This window comes from Dipodomys merriami, unplaced genomic scaffold (assembly GCF_024711535.1).
Source record: "Dipodomys merriami isolate MVZ:Mamm:240054 unplaced genomic scaffold, mDipMer1.0.p SCAF_101, whole genome shotgun sequence".
NCBI classification, from domain to species: domain Eukaryota; kingdom Metazoa; phylum Chordata; class Mammalia; order Rodentia; family Heteromyidae; genus Dipodomys; species Dipodomys merriami.
In genome coordinates this window covers 3,725,061-3,745,602 of record NW_027202283.1, presented here as the reverse complement: position 1 = coordinate 3,745,602, position 20,542 = coordinate 3,725,061, and the positions used below count along the sequence as shown (strand labels likewise).

Here is a 20,542-nt window from a genome sequence, read left to right as displayed (position 1 = left end):
GACACTTCCTATGGAAGTGACTGTCCCTTGTAATGTAAAGACTTTTCAGCGGGGGGGGGGGGAGGGTGTTGGGCTGGTAGGGATGGTAAGGGGAAAAAAAGGAGGCAACAATGCTTAATAAGAAATGTACTCATGCCGGGCGCTGGTGGCTCACGCCTGTAATCCTAGCTACTCAGGAGGCTGAGATCTGAGGATCGCGGTTCAAAGCAAGCCCGGGCAGGAGAGACCGTGAGACTCCTATCTCCAATAAACCACCAGAAAACCGGAAGTGGCGCTATAGCTCAAGTGGTAGAGCGCTCGCCTTGAGCTGAAGAGCTGAGGGACAGCGCCCAAGCCCAGAGTTCAAGCCCCACGACCGACAAAAAAAAAAAAAAAAAAAAAAAGAAATGTACTCATTACCTTGTTCATGTAATTGTAACCCCTCTGTACAATGTTTTCACAATAAAATTTACTAATAATAAAACAAACAAACAAAAAAGACTTTTCTGCCCCCTGGCTCCTGAAACCTCCTCTGAAGTTTTCTTCCTCCTGTTGTCAGGATTCAGCTCATGTGTGCTCCTCTCCAAAAGGCTGAGCAAGCTTTGTTGGAAGATGCATTCTGTCTCCAGGGAGAATGAGACATAATACCTCTTTGGGCAGTAACTCAGGTTTCTGCCCAATCCCATCTGCCAGGATTTTGACTGGGCACTCAGAGCTGCAGCTAATATGGAATGAATGAAAAAGACAACAGTGAAATAGAAGACCTCCCAAAAGAGCTTTGAGAAAGAGTCATAGATTGGAAATTGCTTGGAATATGGTCTTCCCTCCATGAGGCCTCTCCATTTACTAGCTAGCATTCCTGGGCTGGAGTGCCTCTTTGTGGCTCCACCCTTGGTCATGTAGACAATTCCTATATTGCCAATGTAACATCAAAAGCTGATGTTCCCAGGGACATTGGAGAGGACAAACTACTTAGGCTGTCTAAAGAAATGAAGTCTGGTCATTTGTAGCATTGTGTTGGCAAATTCACCATCTATGGATGGGAGTGCACCTTAATCCTAGTGGAGCTAGAAGAGTCATACAAACGGATTACCCTGAAGCTTTGAGCAGAGCTAGCTGTTGCTGCTGGCTTCTCGACTATTTTGTCTTTGAAGTACCAAGAAAATGATGAAAACATCAGCACATCAAAGCAATTCTCAGTGTTCTTTTGTCACAAGAGTTCCAAAATAAGTTTCCAGCAATAGTTTTGCAAAAGCTTTGGCTGCTCTGTCCCCAGGAGAGACGTCACCTGCCCAAAGTGCCTATTGGACCTGGACATCATCTTAGAAACCAGCTCATCTGGGCTTGTTTGAGGGCTCTCGAGGTAGAGGCGGGGGTGGGAAGTTGATATCCCCAGACCTTATGTCTTTTATTGAGGCATTATCTCTTATTATAATGGTCTCTTTTCTTTTCAGTGAATATCAAGTGTTGTCCTGAATACTGGGTACAAAGCTGTGAACAGAATGAGGTACTTTCATCATGGGGCTTATTTATTGCTGCAAAGCCTAATGCATCATAAATAAGTGGAGATTATGCAGAATATTATGAGAAAAAGGCATGGTAAGGAAAGCCAAACTGTATGATTTCACAATTGAGGGATGTGTAGCTTATACACAAAGCCCAAAAAACAAACAGCTTTAATGTTGTTTCTCTTTTTTTTTTTTTGGTGGTAGTAGGGCTTGAACTTTGGGATTGGGCGTTGTCCTTGTGCTCTTCAGCTGAGGTCGAGAACTCTATTTGGTTTTCTGGTGATTATTTGGAGATAAGAATCACAGGGAGGGCTGGGAAGGTGGCTCAGTGGTAGAGAGCTCTCCTTGCATGCTTGAGGCCCTGGGTTCGATTCTTCAGCACCACATAAGCAGAAAAAAAAAAGCCAGAAGTGGCGCTGTGGCTCAAGTGGTAGAGTGCTAGCCTTGAGCTGAAGAGCTGAGGGACAGCACCCAGGCCCAGAGTTCAGGCCCCACCACCCGACCCCCACGCCAAAATAAAAAAGAATTGCAGGGAGTTTCCTGCCCATGTTGGTTTTGAATCGTGATCCTCAGATCAGCCTCCTCAGTAGCTAGGTTTACAGGTGTGAACCACTGGTGCCTGGCTAATGTTGCTTCTTACTTGCTCACCTTTGGTGCCAACGACCTCCATGAGTCAAATCTCGAAGTGTCAAATTGAGAACTATCTTGTACTTTGAGAAGTTATAGGGAAATAAAAAATTCAGAGATATATGCCACAGGTTAGGGAGTCAAAGTTGGATTTGAATGTTTTGTCTCCCTTTGGGTGAATGCTTCCTCTTCAAAGATTTAACACTTTTCTCAAAAACAAAACCAAAAAATATGGGATGGATATACTTAAGCCATATCTTGTCTTGAAAGCCTTCTTGTTTTGAAATTATTTTAAACTCAAAGAAGAGTTGCAAAGAGTAGTGAGAGTTCCCACATACTTCTTCACTGCTTTTTTACTATGAACATACTATTAACATCTTATATAACCACTCTCATTTACTGATTCTAAGACATTCACATTTGCACAATATTTTCAAGCTCCAGATGTTATTTGAATTGTATCATATCCCTCTCTAATGTCTTTGTGTATGTGTTCTTGTATTAAAGTACTGATGGCCACAAAAAGGGGTCAGAAATAATTTTTTCCTTACCTGAAAAGGAAGAGGCATGGGACATAGTGCTAACAGTGTGTAAGTGTGGAGACTGCACATTTTGGAAATGGTTACAAGCCTTATTAAAAGAACTATCTAGTTAATAAAAGTTGTCACCCTGGTCAATTGTCCTGGGCCACTGCCTCAAATGTTGCCTTAAAAACCAGCTGGACACCCGCCTATCAAGCCTATGCCACATATCCTTAACCAGTCTTAGTAGAAATTTGCAGCCCAGAAAAATGTGTGATAACCCTTTTGAGTCAGTGTGGGACCCTGCTGCTGCTTCTACCCACCCTTCTGGATAAAGTTCAAGGACGGCCTTATAGTCATCTGGAAGGAAATCTATGTTGTCATCCTGACCATGTTGACCATAGTGACAGTGGACTGGACTCCTGCCTGACTCCATCACCTCTGACTGCTTCCCAGTGGAAAGCTGCTTTGGATCTGCTGAAACTGAGTCTGTGGTATATTATTTTAGTGATATCCAGTAACTCTCTCTATTCCCACAGTAGATATTGAGGGCAAGGATGATATCACTGGCATGCCTCAGGCACTTCAAGGATTAGGAAACTAGAAATCCACTCTACAATCAAAGCCTTGCTTGGTTTGGGTGTGGTAAAAGGCCGCTTCCAACAATAGCTATAAAGGAGAGATCTTTATCAATGGAGGTAGTAAGAGGAATGAAACTCACCCCTGCTATTAGAATTAAAAATTTAACAAAATTCTCCACCCAAGGGATGCCTTGAGGCAGTTCTGATAACCTGGTTCCTCAAGCCAAAGAAGCAAAATGGGCCCAAAAGCCACAAAGAAACTCAGGGAAAGAAAGAGTGTAGTAAAGAAAGCCTTAGAAAGGAATTGAAAAAAAATCTCATCTGGATTAAAAAAAAAGATATAAAAATAAGGATTGTCTTAAAATGTTTGTCACAGTGAAAAGGGGAAGAAGACAAACCCCAGAAAGTTTAAGTATGTAACAAATGGTAGGAGTATGTCTTAAAAATGAAGCTTATGAGTAAGTTGGTATGAAATTAAACTAGCTTTCATATACATAGAGTCAGGATGGGTGAATTGATGTGGAACTATTCTTTATGTTTATCTGTATGGTAGGGAGGAAGGATATGCCCACTTCAATCTAGATGCTGGTTTAGCTAATTAGAGCAGCCAGGTAGACTCGTTGTGAGAGGGGTTTCTCTTAAATTTACCATGACTGAATGACTCCTTCCCTTTGCCCTTTTGCGCTCCCATTGCATTGTCTATTCCAAAGGGTTTATGCCCTGTGAAATTATGTTTGGCAGACCATCCTTCTTGTGTCCTCGCTTAAAAACTGCAATGTTGACATAGATGACTGCTCCAGTCTTTACAGGCACTGCAGACTGTTCAACAGGAACTCCATTCCCAATTTCAGGCACTCCTGCAGGCAGCCCCTGTAGTTGGCCCTAATTACTGATCATGAGACACTGTGTGGGTCATATGACATAAAAAAAAACTAACTATCCTCAATGGAAAGGACCTTATACTGCTATCCTAACAGCTCCAACCACTGTCAAGGTGAATGGGATCTGGTCCTGGATCCACGCTTCACCACTTAAGGTGGCCCTGCTACCAGAAGAGACAAATGGATGGTGTATAAGGACCCTGAAAAGCCTCTCAAGCTAAGACTTATCTCATCATAATTTTTCATTTATGCTTCTGTGCTCTAAATGATGTTAACTACCACTGGCAGTTTAAAATCAGAGACAAGGGGACAGTTTTCTTACTTCTGCTATTGTAATGTCCCTGATTGTAGCAATTTAATTTTACCAACCAACTCAACTTGTGGAATATGACAAACTGCTTCAGGTATCTTGATGTCACACCCCTTCTCCTACTATGTTCTGGTGCAATGGAAGCCTATGTTCATACATTAATCCAACCTTGGTCTCTTGGATTTTGATAACAGCAGTTCCCCAATTAAATCTTTATACCAAAAGTGAAAATTTTCAGAGATTGTTATCCCACCTCTTAACCAAGAGGACAGATTTTATTCCTATAATGTTAGGGGTGAGTATGGTTACCTCTGTTGGAGGAGTAGCTTTTGCTGGAGGTGCTGTAAGACATAGTTTAAAACTTGCTCAAGAATTTGAGGAGAGGGTAGATGAGGATACTCATGCCTCTTCAGTGTCTCTGGCATGCATACAAAGACAACTGAACTCTCTAGCGGGGGTGGCCTTGCAGAATCATAGGGCACTAGACCTTCTCACAGCTTCCAAAGAGGGAACCTATGTTTTTCTAAGGGAAGAGTGCTGATACTGTGTAAATGAATCACGGCTGGAGAAGAAAACATAAAGGTTGTAGGTAAACTGTGTGAAGGACTCCAACAGCATCCATCTGCTAAACTAGATCTAGTATGGGTTCAAAGCCTTTTGGCCTGGTGGCTAGTATCCCTAGCCACCAGCAATTATACTATTTCTTCTACTTGTTATTACTGGTTCCTGTGTGGTTAAGTCTTTGATATCACTTATAGAAAAAATAATTGGGACTGTCAAGCTGATGGCCCTTCAGGCCCAGTACAGCCTCCTGAGTCAGGAAAAAGAGTCAAGAATTTGACTCAGTTACAAAAAGAAAGGGGAATGTAAGGATCTCTTAGGATTAAAGACCCCAAGACCAAGCAAGGACACTGAGTCAGAATATTAACCTCTTATGGGGAACTGAGGAATGCAATAATCTCTTGCTTGAAACTGAGGAATGAAATAACAGGAAATTGCCATTGTAAAAGTCCCTTGTTTGAAAAAAAAAGTTGATGTTATCATATTAATAGAACTTTGCAGCTTGTACCTGCTTGTGTTTTTTGCCTTCATTAGCCTAGGCTGTGTTCATGTTTAGGGTCATAGTGTTAGCTCCCAAGTCTACACTGTGTCCCTGGCAGGACAACTTCTGTAACACCTAAAAAACTTCTTTAATCTCTAAGCCCGCTTTGATGGACTCATTCTCAGACCCTGTAAGAATTGAAATAACAGTGATTAAGTTGTCTTAGACACTAATGAGGGGAATTTGTTTTAAGGATATCTCAGGTAACCTCAAAGTAAAAATAGAGTAGGATCAGACCTAAAATCTAGAAGTAGCCATGAACATCCATTGGCAACCTGGGAATGATTGTCTCCTGAACCCACATACCTGTTTCAGCATTCTCACTGTTAAGAAAATGGAGGAAAACAGAAAAGGAATAGGCCAGACTCAATGATCAACAGGTGGGGACTGTTTATTGCCAGCAAGGTGCATAGACCTTTCAGGTTTGGAGGTTGTTTGAGGGACTATATTTTGGATGGACTTATATAGGGCTTGTTTTCACAAAGAAGCAGAAAATAAAAAGTGGCTTATGCTCTCTTAGGCCACAAGGAGACTTCCTTGACCAGGCCCACAAGTTGAATGTTCTACACTGGATGAAGGGCTATTGTCCCCTGGGGACCAAGTGTTATATCCTTGGCCAGGCACTGATTGGAACCTGCCTGCTGACAGGCATGTGGCCACCCTTGTTTTCTTGTACCTGGTGTCTTGCTTGAGCTGGAGGAATTAGGCAGGAATCAATCTTTCACTCACTGTAACAAATTTTTCAAGCCAAATTGCACAGATTCCAGCCTGTTACCTTTCCTGCAGCAGAATGTGGGGACATCAGGTTATACAGTGCTGTGGCGTTTTAGTGAGAGCAATGAAAAGAGTCCCCAGTATGTGACTTCTGTTGGAGTCATAGGAACTCTTGAACAGAAAAGTGTTGGTAGCTAGTTGTGATTCAGCTAGCTGCAGAACGTCTCTGGCATCTCTAAAGGAGAACTGGGTCTCTCTGTTGACTGCCACTGGCAGGTAAGAATGTTACTGTAACAGAATAGAGTTCTAATGCCTGTTCCCAGAGCTAGGGCTGGCTCTGATTAGTAGAACCAAAGGACGAGGCTTGGGAGTGGTAGAGGCTGGTGGTCAAATGAATCTAGCTGCTCAGCAGAAAATGGAATATGAATTTTACTAAGAAATACTGGAGCATCTCTTAGTCATGAGATACCCTCAAATCAGGCTTTCACTGAGCTGGATGCAGAGCAAAACAAGCACAAAGCCACTGGTAACAACCAAAAACCAGCCCTGCTTCTATTCCCTGCAAACATTCTCCAGGAAATATTGCCACACCATGCAGAACAATTCCTACCAGATCTGCTGAGTTTCTGCTAGGCCCAAAAGTCGGGTTCCCTTTCCATTTTACTTTTCATTTTCAGTCTTTTTCTCTTGTTTGTTTTTCTATGAGATCTTCTTTTATTTGTATTTACACACACACACACACACACACACACACACACACACACACACACACACACATTTGTGAAAATACCTTACAGAGAAGTTACAATTACATGAGTACATGAGCAAGGTAATGAGTACATTTCTTATTAGGGATGGTAAGAGGAAACAAAGTGGGAGGCAACAATGCTTGATAAGAAATGTACCCATTACCTTTTATTTGTATTCTGTGACAAGTGATCTGATTTTTCCCTGTTACTGCTTCCAGCACATGCTGCCCTAGGTCCAATTGAACACTCTACCACAATGCCTGGACCTCTGCTGTAACAGCTTCACCTAGTCCTATAATTGAATCCCAGGAGGCTGGGAATATGGCTCAGTGATAGAATGCTTCCCTAGCATGCATGAATTCATGGGTTCGATTCCTCAGCAACACATAAGCAGAAAACACCAGAAGTGGTGCTTTGGCTCAAGTGGTACAGTGCTAGCCTTGAGTAAAAGAAGTTCAGGGGCAGTGCAAAGGCCCTGAGTTCAAGCCCCAGGACTGGCACAAAAAAGGAAAAAGAATTGAACCCCAGGGCTTCCGATGTCACATTTAGAAGGCATGTTTTCTTCCTACATTGTCTGTCATGTGTATCTACAGCTTTCTCTAACAAAGGTTTTTCATTGAAACTACATTTGCTTTCATCTTAGCCTTAGGATCTGATATAGGGATTGATCTCTGGGCAACAGGGCTGGTTGAAATGCAAGACATTTCCTTAGCACAATTCAAGGGCCTACTCTACTTGTTTTAATGTTCTGGGAAAGTTTTCTTTTTTTTTTTTTTGGGTCCAGTCGTGGGGCCTGAACTCTGGGCCTGGGCACTGTCCCTCAGCTCTTCAGCTCAAGGCTAGCACTCTACCACTTAAGCCACAGCGCCCCTTCCAGGGTTTTCTTTTTGCTTATGTGGTGCTGAGGAATCAAACCCAGGCCCTCGAGCATGCAAGGCAAGCGGTCTACCACTGAGCCACCTTCCCAGCCCCTGGGAAAGTTTTCTAAAGCAGTTTTGAAAGTTTGAAACAAGAAAGCACCAAGCTCATGGCTGGTCTCATTAACTATTGGGTGAAAACTCCAGAAAAGTGGTGGGAGGTGGGGATGTCTTCCTGCTTGGCCCATAGTAGCATGGCATGCAGCTCTTCTGCAATCAAGCATATTTCTACTGATCATATGTGGACATGGCCAGCTCATACTAGTACTCTCCAGGTAGTATTTCTTAGGCACCAGGAACTCCATGTAATGAAGTTCAGGGAGTTTACACAGTGCAGAGAAGAGGCGCTTGAGGGTACAGGCTGACAGCAGGTTAGCAAGGAACTTGAGCTCCTAGAGATAGAGGCAGGAACACAGGCCCAGGATCATCATGACCACATAGCTATGGGTAATAGCACACTCCACTGGGGTCCACACCCGCACTATCTGGGCAACCTGTTGCCGGAGCTTGAGGAAAGTAGAAGGATATAAATGAAGCAGATTGTGTCTACTGAGGTGCAACACATCCAGCTGGGCAGCATGGATACAGTCTGCCAAGAAGTTCATGTCCACATGGTTCAGAGCACAATTGGCCAGGTCCAGCATTCTCAATCATGTCCTGAACGGGCTCTAGAACATGGAATAATCAGCACTAATCAGAGGAGTTCCATGTGAGCAACAATGGATGTGAGCAATCCATCTGCTTGTCTGTCACAGAGAACAAAGACTACACCTTGCATGGCAAGTCTTGTTCTTACCTGACTGCATGCAGTCTATGAAAATAGTTTGTGACACATGATGCTACATGAAATGCAAATGTCTGTGTCCATAAATATGGTTCACTGGGATGCAGGCTGGCTCCCTTGCTTTCAGACAGTCTACAGCTTCTGGGCTTGCTGTGTGGTTCAGAATTAACCTGAACGAACGAAACCTTTGTCTTCATCTCACCTAAATGGCAGATTTTATCAACAACCATTTTCTTTTTTTTTTTTTAATTGTATTTTATTTTATTTGAGAACATACTGTACAGGGGGGGCTACAATTACATGGGCAGGATAATGCATACATTTCTTACCAAGCATTGCAGCCTCCTCCTTTGTTTACCCTTCACTTCCCTTCCCCGCCTCCCCCCTCCCCCCACCCAATTTTACCCCCCTCCCCCCACCCAATTATACCCCCCTCCCCCCCACACACCGACATTGTAAAGCTGGTTTTGACATGACATTTTGTACTTCTCATTGTTGCAACAGGTCCACCTGAATCCTTAAACGACTTGTTTGTCCCCATCACCTCCACATGTTATACTGACATCAAATATAGTGAAAGCGGGGGTTACACTGTGGGGGAGGGACATACAAAGCAACAAAGAAATAATCTTATAAATGCGTTAGAAACACATGCATGAAAGAAATGAAAACATTAAAATACATATTTAAGGGTTCATTTTCCTAACATCACATTATCTGACCTTTTCCGCTTGACTCATACCTATACTAGATATTGCAAATAAGGGAAACCATGGGACCTATGCTTCTTTGGGCCTGGCTTACTTCACTGAATATAATTTTTTCCAAACCTTTCCATTTCCTAACAAATGGGGAAATGTCATTCTTTCTGATGGAGGCATAGAATTCCATTGTGTATATATACCACATTTTCTTGATCCATTCATCTACTGAGGGGCATCTGGGTTGGTTCCATATCTTAGCTATGGTAAATAATGCTGCAATAAACATAGTTGTGCTGGTAGCTTTAGTGTGGTCTTGTTTGTAAACATTTGGGTAAATGCCCAAAAGTGGGATTGCTGGATCATAGGGGAGATCTATGTGAAGTCTTCTGAGGAACCTCCATACTGCTTTCCAAAGTGGTTGAACAAGTTTACATTCCCACCAACAATGAAGTAAGGTTCCTTTCTGTCCACATCCCCTCCAGCATCTGTTGTTGTTAGAGTTCTTGATTTTTGCTGTTCTAACTGGAGTGAGGTGATATCTCAATGTTGTTTTGATTTGCATTTCTTTTATGGCTAGGGATGTTGAACATTTCTTCATGTGTCTATTGGCCATCCTTGTTTCTTCTTCAGAGAAGCTTCTCTTTAAGTCTTTCGCCCACTTATTTATTGGGCAGTTGATTCTTTGAGGATTTGTTGTTGGGTGGTTTAATTTTTTGAGTTCCAAGTATATTTTAGATATGAGACCCTTGTCCGTTGTATGGCTAGTAAAGATCTTCTCCCAATCGGTGGGCTTTCTATTGATCTTGCCAGCTATGTCATTTGCCCTGCAGAAGCTCTGCAACCTTATGCAATCCCATTTGTCCAACCTTTCTTTGATTGGTTGTGCTTCCGGGTCTCTATTCAGAAAATTTCGACTTGAGCCAAGGAGACCTAGGGTTTCTCCTATTCCATCCTGTAATGTTTTCAGAGTGTCTGCTTTGAGTTCAAGGTCTTTGATCCATTTGGAGTTGATTCTGGTACAGGATGATAAATAAGGATCTAGCTTTAGTTTTCTACATGTAGTTAACCAATTTTGCCAGCACCATTTACTGAAGAGGCTGTCTTTCTTCCATTCTATTGTTTTAGCTTCCTTATCGAAGATTAGATGGCTATAGGTCTGTAGGTTCATTTCTGGGTTTTCAATTCTATTCCATTGGTCCTGAGGTCTGTTCTTATGCCAATACCAAGCTGTTTTGATTACTATGGCTTTATAGTAGAGTTTGAAATTTGGTATTGATATTCCTCCAGCAGTGTTCTTTCCGTTGAGGAGCGTTTTTGCTATTCGGGGTCTTTTATTGTTCCATATGAATTTTTGGATTGCCTCCTCTATTTCCTTGAAGAATGAGGGTGGAATTTTGATAGGTATCGCGTTGAATTTGTAGATAGCCTTGGGAAGTATTGCCATTTTCACGATGTTAATCTTGCCAATCCAGGAGCATGGGAGGTTTTGCCATTTTTTAAGTTCTGTGTTGATTTCCTTTTTCAAGATTTTAAAGTTTTCATCATAGAGGTCCTTCACTTCTTTGGTTAAGTTAATTCCTAGGTATTTTATTTTTTGTGGGGCTATTACAAATGGAGTTGCTTTCCTAATTTCAGCCACACTTTTCTCATTGTTGGCATATAGAAAAGCCATTGATTTTTGGGGGTTAATTTTATAACCTGCTACTTTGCCAAAGTTTTGAATCAGCTTGAGTAATTTGGGAGTGGAGTCTATGGGATTCTTTAAATACAAGATCATGTCATCTGCAAAGAGGGAGAGTTTTATTTCTTCTTTCCCTATTTGGATCCCCTTTATGTCTGCATCTTGTCTTATTGCTGTAGCTAGGCATTCTAATACTAGATTGAAGAGAAGTGGAGAGAGTGGGCATCCTTGTCTTGTTCCTGAGTTAAGAGGAAATGGCTTTAGTTTTTCACCATTGAGTATAATGCTGGCTGTAGGTTTGTCATATACAGCCTTTATTGTATTGAGGAATGTTCCATGGATTCCTAATTTTTCCAGAACCTTCATCATAAAGGGGTGTTGGATCTTGTCAAATCCTTTTTCTGCATCTATTGAGATAACCCTGTGGTTCTTATTCTTGCTCCTGTTGATGTGATGAATAATATTAATTGATTTGCGTATATTGAACCAGCTTTGCATCCCTGAAATGAATCCTGTTTGATCATGGTGTATGATTTTTTGGATGAATTGTTGAAGTCGATTGGCCAAAATTTTGTTGAGAAGTTTTGCATCAATGTTCATCAAAGAAATGGGTCTATAGTTCTCTTTCTTTGATGAGTCCCTGCCTGGTTTTGGGATGAGGGTTATGATGGCTTCATAGAATGTATTCGGTAGTGAGCTTTCTCTTTCAATTTCATTGAAGAGTTGGAGGAGTATTGGTGTGAGCTCTGCTTTGAAGGCCTTGTAAAATTCCGCTGTAAAACCATCTGGTCCTGGACTTTTCTTAGCTGGGAGGTCTCTTATTGCTGTTTCTATTTCAATACTTGATATGGGCCTGTTAAGCTGGTTTAACTCATCTTGGTTTAGTTTTGGCATGTCAATATTTGCTAGGAAAAGGTCCATTTCTGTCAAGTTCTCAAACTTATTAGCATAAAGTTTGAGAAGTATCCCCTAATAATGTTCTGAATCTTGGTTGTTTCCGTGGTGATGTTTCCATTCTCATCTCTGAGTTTATTACTTTGGGTGTGTTCTCTCCTTTTTCTGATAAGGTTTGCTAAGGGTCTGTCAATTTTGTTAAGTTTTTCGAAGAACCAACTCTTTGTTTTGTTGATTCTTTCTATAGTTTTTTTGGATTCTAATTCATTTAATTCTGATTTAATTTTGATTATTTCTTTCCGTCTACTGGATTGGGGTTTATCTTGCTGCTCTTTTTCAAGGAGGTTTAGATGTGTCATTAAATTGTTAGTTTCCGATCTCTCCAATTTGTTGATGTAGGAGCTCAGAGCTATAAACTTGCCTCTGAGTACTGCCTTTGCTGTGTCCCAGAGGAGCTGGTAATTTGTGTGTTCATTTTTGTTGAATAGCATAAACATTTGAATTTCCTTTCTAATCTCTTCCATGACCCACTCATGATTCAGCAGTGTGTTGTTCAGCCTCCATGTGATACCGGACTTTCTTTGGTGGCTTTTGGTGTTGAGATCTAATTTTATTCCCTTGTGGTCAGAGAGAATGCAAGGTATAACTTCAATGTTTCTGAATTTAGACAAGTTTGTTTTGTGGCCTAAAATGAGGTCTATTTTAGAAAACGTTCCATGTGCTGCTGAGAGGAACGTGTATTCTGTTGCTGCTGGGTGAAATGTTCGGTAAATGTCTGTTAAGTCTAGTTGATCTATGCAGCTGTTTAGATCTGCCGTTTCTCTGTTGAGTTTTTGCCGAGGTGATCTATCTAGTGGGGAGAGTGTTGTGTTAAAATCCCTAACAATTAATGTCTTTGGATCTATATGGGATTTGAGGGAAAGTAGTGTCTCTTTGATAAATTTGGGTGCTCCATTGTTTGGCGAATAGATATTTAGAATTGTAATATCCTCCTGAAGGAGAGATCCTTTAATTAGTATGTAGCGACCTTCTTTATCTCTTCTCACGAATTTTAGTTTGAAGTCTATTTTATCTGATATTAGGATTGCAACTCCCGCCTGTTTATGAGGGCCGTTTGCTTGGTAGATTTTGTTCCAGCCTTTAACTTTGAAAATATGTTTGTTTTTACGGGCAAGATGTGACTCCTGAAGGCAGCAGAGAGAGGGGTCTTGTTTTTTAATCCAACTAGACAGTCTATGTTGCTTAATTGGAGAGTTCAGTCCGTTAACGTTAAGAGATAGGACTGAGAGGTATTTGGGGGTTCCTGCCATGTTATCCACCTTCTTGGGGGCTGTGAAAACTGGGTTCTTCCTAAGGTTCTTGGATTCTCAGTTTGGGTGCAGTTTCTTGGCCTTTGTTGCGTTCTTGTTGGTTTTCTATGTGTAGGACATCTTTAAGAATCTTTTGCAGGGCTGGTTTGGTGGAGATGTATTGTTTCAATTTTTCTTTGCTATGGAAGGTTTTTATTTGGCCTTCAGTTATGAAGGAGAGTTTAGCTGGGTACAGTATTCTTGGTTGATAGTTGTTTGTTTTTAGGGCATGGCATACGTCATTCCAGGCTCTTCTTGCTTTGATTGTCTCTGCTGAGAAATCTGAGGTAATTCTAATTGGTTTCCCTTTATAGGTGATTAACCTTTTCTCCTTGACAGCTTTAGGGATCTTTTCCTTGGTCTGGGTTGATCCTGTGTGGATTATAATGTGACGGTGGGATGCCCTATTCTGGTCTGGTCTATTTGGGGTTCTAAAAGCTTCTTGTATCTGAATAGGCCTATCTTTTTGTATGTTTGGGAAGTTCTCTGCTAGCATCCTGTTAAACAAATTTCCTAGACCATTAACTTCTGTTTCTAGGTGCTCCTCTACACCCATTATCCTTAGATTGGGCCTTCTGATGGTGTCTTCCAGGTGTTGGATAGACCTATCATATTTCTTGGACTTGTCTTGGATGGTTGTATGTTCTTTCTCTATAATATCTAGGCTGTCTTCAATCCCTGAGATTCGATCTTCTGCATGGTCTAACCTGCTGTCAAGACTCTCTACTTTTTTTTTTATCTCTTTTCCTTCTAATTGGTCAGCTTTGATGGCTTCAAGTTCTTTGTTGAAGCTCTGTTTTAGGTCTTGTATGATTTTCTTTACTTCCTTAATTTGGTGTTCAGTGTTTGTTCTCAAATCACTTAGTTGATTGGTTATGGTTTCTTTGGACTCCCATTCCTTCTGTTGGGTTCCATTCAGCATTCCCTTTGTGGTCTCCCTGACTTCCTTCAGCTCTTTGTTAATGGATTCCATGAATGTCTTTAGTGATCTTTGTGTATTCTCTACCTGGTCTCTTAATTCGTGAATTACTCTTTGATTAGTTTCCTCCCTTCTGTGGGATTCCTGCAGTTCTCTTTGAGTGTTCTCTGCCTGCTCACGCCATTCCTCCCTTTCTCTTTGAGTATTCTCAAGTTGTTCACGCAAATCCTGTATCAGTTTTTGAGAAGCTTCCTCATGCTTATGATATTCCTGTATAAACTTCTGGGATGCCTCCTCTCTCTCCCTATCACGCTCATGCAGAGTCCTTTGTACATTGTCAAACTTCTCACTTATCATGTTTGCTATTAGTGTTTGTAGAGCTATTTGGGAACTCTCCTCTGGATTATTCTTTATCTGTTCTAATCACTGATTATCAAGGTTGGGAATTGAGATACCCGAATTTGCCATTTTTCTTGTGTTTTTCCGGCTTACTCGGCCCATTTGAGATAAAGATTGCACCAGTTTTGTGCTAGAACACTATCTTAAGGCAACCATCAACCAAAGTTTGCATTTGTACAGTCAATAGTCTACAGATACAATCTAGTTCAACAGATACATCTATTCAACATCAAACGACTATATGTTAAAGGACTTCGAACCGCAGAAAAGAATTTGGAAAACCAGAAATTATTAGGATTAGGGAGAGATGTGGGTAAAAAATAGGAATAGATTGGTGTGGGGAGGCACAGGGAGAGTTAACTATGTCCTAATCACAGTGCAGGAAATGAGGTGGGTAGAATGCAAGTAGAGAGAGAGAGAAAAAGAAGAGACGGAAAGGGGAATAAAGAGAGACCAGAAAAAGAATAGAAACGTAAAAATTAATGTTATTATAGAGGTTAAAAGACCGTCTATTTAGAGAGGAATGTGAATATGTTCAGAGAAGGGGAGGGACATAGAGGAGATGTGAAAAGCTTTAAGGATGGGAACGGGAGAAGAAAAGATCAGAAGTTCAGTAGAGCTAGATAAAAAACAAAAAGATAATTAAGAAAGAAAGGAAAAGAGAAAGAAGACAAGAAAAGAAAGGAAAACTCTTATTCACATATTCCTAAAATAAAAATTATAAGATGAGAAAAAAAAAGGTTACTGGGAAACAATTATTTTTTCAGAAGAGGCAAAAATTAAAGATTAATAAAAGTTTTAGAAGGGAAAAAAATTTATATATATATATATATATATATATATATATATATAAGGTAACAAAAAACAAAAAACAAGCAAAAAAAGAAAAGAAGAAGAAGAAAAAAAAGAAAAAAAAAGAAAAAAAAAGAAAAAAAAGTCTTTAGATTTTTTTTTTTGGTGGGGGGGAGGAGTGGGAAGAATCCTGTATCTCCCTTTTGTCTGCAACCAGTCTCTTGTTGGAGTCTCTGGTCAGCTTGAGGTCCTGTGGCTTGATTGGTTTCTTAAGTCGGTTGGTTGGAAGAGGCAGAAAAATGCTCTGCTTTACCCAAGATTTTGAGATCCCCCTCCCAGGTTAGTTTTCTGGGAGGGTGGTCTGCTTTGAGAGTCACAAAAGAGGGGGATGTGTTGATGAGGCTAGGTTCTGGGTAGAGTTGAGGCCTTTCAATAAACAGTAGCTTTTCCCTGGGGCTATTTTGTGATAAAGCTCACAGCGCCCAGCCTGGAGCCATTCTCAGGGTTTCTGTTTTTCAATTGATTGTCGAGGCTGCTAGAGGGAGGGGCAGCCTCTGGCTCTGGTTACCCAGTGAAGCAAGGCACTCCGATGGCTGGCGCCTGAGCTGGGTGACTTTTCCCTGGATGGAGCTGAGTCTGGCAGGTCACTTCGCTGTTAAGTTCTTGTGACCTGCTAAATGACTCATTTTATTCCAAGGCCTGAGCTGGAGCTAGCAGCTCCTCCGAACTTTGTCGGTATCCAAGATGGAGATCACCGGTGCTGGGGGGGTAGGGGTGGCCTTCCCTCCTCTGCTCCCTGAGTAGTGAGGATGTCGGGCTTCTACTCACGCCGAGTCTTGGATCCTGGGTCGTCTCTGGACTGCAAACAGCAGGATGAAGATGTTCGCTCCTTCTCGGTTCTTGTTGGTGTTGAGTAGAATCCGCTCGTCCGCTGCGTCTGGCTCCTTCGTCCCCGACTCTCTGTGTCTCAGGTATGTCTCCGCGGCGGTGGTCGCCGCCGCCGCGGCCCCGCCGCCGGAGCGGCAACTGCTGCGTTTCCTTGGCTTCCCCTCTCTTGTCTAACTCTCTGTCCTGTGATGACACACTTGGTGTGATTCTCTGGCTTAGGACTGTTCACTGGAACTCTAAAACTGCTTTCTATGGGAGAGCTTGTTCAGATTCCAGCTTCTCCTCTGCCATCTTCCCAGAACTCTCAACAACCATTTTCATATGAAAGGAGTTATGTACATGATCCTGGAGAGAACATCCACTCTGAGAGCTTGCTACAGAGGAAATGAGGCATTAGTAAGAACAAAGAGCCATTACTCTAACAATAGAAGAATCCATTACTGTAGAGCCAGGAAGGGAAAGCCAGACATCCCCAACTGAGGCACCATATCCACAATCCAATAATTCTGATTTAGATAGTGTTGGCAGCAAGCATCAGCAAAGGGGCAGCTGGGCCCTGTCTCTGACTGAGTCCCTCACTGTCTGTGCATGCCCCTCTTGATATCATAACTGCAAATGGGTGAAACTATTAGCTAAGACCTTATGATAATCCTGCTTATGGAGGAGGCCAGGCATTCCCCCAATTCCCATGAATGATCTTGGGTTAATATCTGCTCAGAAAGGCCAGGGTGACACTGCAGTCCCACAGTCAGCTGACAACAACCTCATGTCACCCAGCTGAGCCAGATTTCTATACCTGACCTGAGATAATGCCAGTCACACAGTGTTGGGAACTTTTTTTGCACCACAATAGACAGCTATAGGAGTCACTATAGTTAGCTTTGCCTTATAAAGCAACATTCTAGACCCATTAGTTAGCATGTTCTTTTCACAGAGACCTCTCCCTCTCCCTTCCCCCTCCCCCTTTCCCTCTCTGTCCTGCTCTTCTTGCTTTCCCCCACTCTTCCTCCTATCTATGCTAGGGATTACAGCCAGGGTTTTTCATGTGCTAGTCAAACACTGTAGCATCAAGGCACATTTTAGCCCTTATTTTTCTTTCTTTCTTTTTTCTTTCTTTTTTTTCTATCTTTCTTTCTTTCTTTCTTTCTTTCTTTCTTTCTTTCTTTCTTTCTTTCTTTCTTTCTTTCTTTCTTTCTTTCTTTCTTCCTTCCTTCCTTTCTCTCTCTCTCTCTCTCTCTCTCTCTCTCTCTCTCTCTCTCTCTCTCTCTCTCTCTCTCTCTCTCTCTCTCTCTCTCTTGGTCTGTCTCTTTCTCTCTTTCTTTTCTTATTTTGAAGACCAAGACACCATTCAAACTCAGTATCTGATGCTTTTGCTCACTGGCTGGTACTCTAATATTTGAGCTACACCTCCAGACCTTGTTTTTTGAGGCAGTCTCCCCATGTTATCCATGCTGGACTTGAACTCACTTTCCTTCTTCCTCAGGCTTCTGAGTGTTGGGATTGCAAGCCTGGTTTTGATGCCTACCTTACACATTGTCTCTTTCTAACTAGAAGCAGTCCCCTGAGGTCCCTCACTATTCTGGATCACTCCTGGTCCTCCAACTTCTTTATTTCTCTTTTGTGCTCTCTTATGTGCAGCTCCAGAGAGCATTAAGCTTGGGGCTTTGTGAATAAGCTGTTCTTCTACCTATCACTCAGTGCCCCTACAGCCTGTGAAGCCAATGACCAGAGTGCTTGACCCATCCCTCCTCCTTTCAGTCTCTGAGATTCACCCTCGGAGAATCTGGATCTTCACTGTCAGCATGGAGAGGGCCATACTCAGCTCTATCAGGTAAGTCATGTGACTGAGCTCTCAGGAGATGGAGCCAAGGAGGCAGTCTTCATGCTTAGAAGTTGGGACAGAAGTGAAGGGTGTGTCAAAGGCCTTAATGGGGAGGATGAGTGAAGTCAGACGAGGGAATCCCACCTGGGCTAACAACTGCTGCACATGCCAGCATGTAGCCGCACATTGTGGGCCACTTCCAGCTTGCACAGCTAACCTGTCCTGGCTAGGCCTAACACCTGCAGAAGCTACCCAGGGCTCAAGCTGTCTTCCCTAAATGAGGGGCAGTGCATTTGCAGAGCAGCCATACCTGCTGATTCCAGGGCCTGCACCACTATCTCAAAGTTGCCTTCAATGGGCTGGGAAGGTGGCTCGGTGGTAGAGCACTTGCCTTGCATGCCTGAGGCCCTGAGTTCGATTCCTCAGCACCACATAAGCAAAAGGAAAAAAGCCGAAAGTGGCGCTGTGGCTCAAGTGGTAGAGCGCTAGCCTTGAGCTGAAGAGCTGAGGGACAGTGCCCAGGCCCAGAAGGGCCCCACGACCGGACCCCCCCCCCCGAAAAAAAAGTTGCCTTCAATGACAAAGAAATAAATGAGGACTTCAATAGGTCACCTAACTGCACAGGGCTCTGCCTGTAGTTGGCAGCATATTCTAGCCAGGAGCTCATTGTGGCTCCATATTCCCAGAGCCCTTCCGCAAGGGCATTGCTGTACCTGCACATCCCGGATACCCATAATGTCAGATCTCTGCAGCTGATGAATCCTTTTAAAGAATTATTTAAGAAAGATTTTTCCTTTGTTTTATTTAGAAAAGAATATTTTAAAGGTTCATTCCCTGGAAAACACTTCCCCAGTTTTAAATGCCAAGACAAATAGTTGGGTTCCACATGAGAGTGCCATTAAGATACTAGAACTCTACGTACTTTTCAGGGATACAATGAATTTTGGGATGACTCAATGTTTTAGGTATCCATGATTCTAACACTAGATACATTTCTACTTTCTCAATACACTGAGAACAGATTTTGATTCCAAGAGACTTTGAAAAATAGTATGAAGTCTTTCATAACTCCGCATCAACTCTTCATTTTATGAACTTATTTTCCTAATATAATTTATGAAGCTTTATAGTTAATTATTTTCTCCAAAGTCACAAAATCATTTTTTGAAGATTTTCTAATAGGGATAAAGCTTTGAGACTGAAAGGTCAATATAATCCTTTTTGTCTACTATAATCAAGAATCTCTTAAAATTATTGTTGAATGTTAAATTCCTCCAAAGCCTATACTTGAATGGAATTGCTTCTATCTTGAAGGTATGAATTGTGTGTGCTTGGGAAAAATTCCATTTATCCCATTAATATGTGGAGGATATTTCACAGTAAGGAGATCCAGGTAGTACTTACCCACTTTGGTCTCATCTCTGTACTCTGTGCATTTGGGCAAACTTCAACTTTGTCACGACTCATTTAACTTCTGTAGATTCTATGATGAAGATACTCTTTTTTTGTGGGGGGGGTCTGGTTGTGGGGCCTGAACTCGGCCTGGGCACTGTCCCTCAGCTCTTCAGCTCAAGGCTAGCGTTCTACTACTTGAGCCACAATGCCACTTCTGGCTTTTTTCTTTTTGCTTATGTGATGCTGAGGAATTGAACCTAGGGCCTCAGGCATGCCAGGCAAGCACTCTACCCCTGAGCCAACTTCCCAGCCTGATGAAGATTCTCTTAAATTTAATTTTTTTCTAAAATATATCAGAAGCCTGTAAGTATTCCTCAATACATCATGTATTCCCACAACTTATGCAATCCCTTCCTTTGATAAAAAGTCCTTCCTCTAATTAATATTAGCTAACTCCAATAGTATAGTATAAATAATTACTCAGGTTGAGGAGAGAAAGTTGTTCTATAAGTGAAATAAATACTTAGTTTTATCAAATTTTATCATTTTTAACCTCTGAAAAACTCTAGAGCTCCTAACTAAAAGCAGCTTTTATTTACACACACAAGAAAAGAGGTTAATTAATCTATTATACACTAAGAAGAATGAACCTCTGAGAGAAAAACCCATGGCATTTTTAATTATGGCTGTTATTATTATTTTAAGAACTTTTGTATCCCTTTTTATCCAAAGAAAAAAATTAGATACTATTCTTAAACAGACCAAGTTTCATTACCAAGAAAGCTAAAAGAAAACCTAAATAATGTGAGAAAATAACTATATATTATAGATTTTAACCTCAGAGAATATATGAAGAACTCCTCAATCAAGTAACACAAAAGGAAATTCACTTTAAAATAGTTGTGGAACTTCAACAAACATTTCTTCAAAGCAGAGAGATAAAGCACCACTAAGCAACCCCAAAGTTGCTAGGAAAATGCCATCAAAATCACAGGAAGATACTGCTTCATGCCTTCTACAATGACT

The 20,542-nt window shown here is 41.7% G+C and overlaps 1 pseudogene; it reads right to left on the bottom strand.

The window, feature by feature from the left end:
* Positions 1-546: 546 nt before the first annotated feature.
* LOC138807395 (leucine-rich repeat-containing protein 14B-like) lies at positions 547-19,588 on the bottom strand (annotated as a pseudogene).
* Positions 19,589-20,542: the final 954 nt, after the last annotated feature.